We start from the raw sequence: 1,838 nt of genomic DNA, 5'->3' as shown, positions 1-1,838 counted from the left end.
CTTATTCTATTGAGCTATATCCCCAGGTCAGAAATTTCTTGTAGGTAGTTTGTACCATGACAAATTATTCTCTATTCTTTTTACCATGAATTTACTATATTTTACCATGAATAATTTTGGAAGAGAATCTCATCATGTTTCAGGAATAGAGAGTGTACTTTTATCTGTAATTGTGTAGTATTAGCATAGTAAACTATATTTATTGATTTTAAATATTAAAGCAAACTTCTTTCTGACTGTGCCCCATTTTTATGTAATAGTGGAGTAATATTTCATATGTAAAAAACGTGTTAGCAATTTCAAATATATATGACTGAAATTTATATAGAGTAAATGTTGAGCCTTTATTTCCACTGTTGCTTAAAAACAAACTGGCTACAAACTGAATCACTTCCATCAACTCATTTATCCTTTCTGCATTTTATCCTTTATGGTGTCAAATACTCTTTCTATAAAATTTTATTTGTCTTTGAAGATACACTCAAAATGACACACCCATCCTAGCTTCTTTTTTCACTGTGCCTGTACGCTTTCCTATTTGAGAATTATGAACTTTAGTGTTTCCAACCTAGAAGTTACAGATCACTTAATTCTGCTCCTGGGTGAAGTGCGCTGAAGTTGGCCTTTTGGCCCTGTCTCCCCTTATCCTGTGGCCCAGCCCCTCTCCAGCTAGCAGGCTTTTTTCCCTAGTGTCCACAGCCACCATGTCTTGACTGACTGTGAGGCTCACAAGATTCCGGTCAATCAGTGTGCTCAGTGTCTCTGGACACAGGAATTGACCTGATGGCAGAGCGCATCGGCCAGCAGGGTGCCTGGGGTCTGTTCCTCCCTGCTGAGTGCCAGTCCTGGAGCTCCTGGGCTGACAGAGGCCACCTGAGCTGAGCCCTGAAACAATCAGCAAGACATTTTAAGAAAAAAACACCATTTAAAACATTTCACCTATACTTGAAACCAGAAGCACCTCTGCCCTCTACGCTGCAAATTGGCCCCTGCTGTATTGTGGCTAAAAGACAGATATTTTCACTTTGTTGCTTGCATGTATAAAGCATACAGTTAAAACGGGAAAAGTATTTTGGGCTAATACACATCGTAACATCTAACACGGAACTAAAATATTGTGTAATGAAAGAAAATAAACCTAATAGCATATTGAGTGTGAAACTATTTTCACCCAAGCTAGAATAATGTCATGTATGCAAAATATTATTTTATACCACCTTTAGTCATTTCCCATAAATCACATATTAGTCCAGAAAAGTACTTTTAAATTGTCTTTATCATCCCATTGCTAAGAGGAATTTTCACACTAGTCTTTAAAATATTATCTCTGAGTTCTAGCAATTATCTTCTTCAAAGTCAGAAGCTTCATTTATTTAACATGCCCTGCTGTCTTGCAATGAAGAACACTTCACTAATTTTCCTGTATGCATTTTATATCATTTTCTGAATGACAACAATTATATTTGCAATTTAGTTGCATGTTTTCAGATTACAGAGAGCAATGTGGAATGACGCTTGAGGCTAAATACTAAAAACTAAAGGGTATTCTGATAATTTTATTAAGCAAATTTTACTATTATTAATTAATTAATTAATTTATTTATTTATTTGGTTGGTTGTTGCAGAGTCTCACTATGCAGCTTACACTCATGATGATCCTCCTGCTTTTCAGCCTCCCCGGCTCTGGGATTACTGGCCTGCGCCACTGCGCATGGACTCTAGCTAGCTCAGTCTGCCCTGGGGGTGGGGCTGGAGCAGCATGTGGTGCCAGCGATCAAAGAATGGCCCCTGCGATTGCCTAAGCTTACCTAAGCAGGCGATTTAGTTTGCTGAGCATT

Source organism: Octodon degus, unplaced genomic scaffold (genome assembly GCF_000260255.1).
Source record: "Octodon degus isolate 3935 unplaced genomic scaffold, OctDeg1.0 scaffold00046, whole genome shotgun sequence".
NCBI lineage: Eukaryota > Metazoa > Chordata > Mammalia > Rodentia > Octodontidae > Octodon > Octodon degus.
This window is presented reverse-complemented; position numbering follows the sequence as displayed.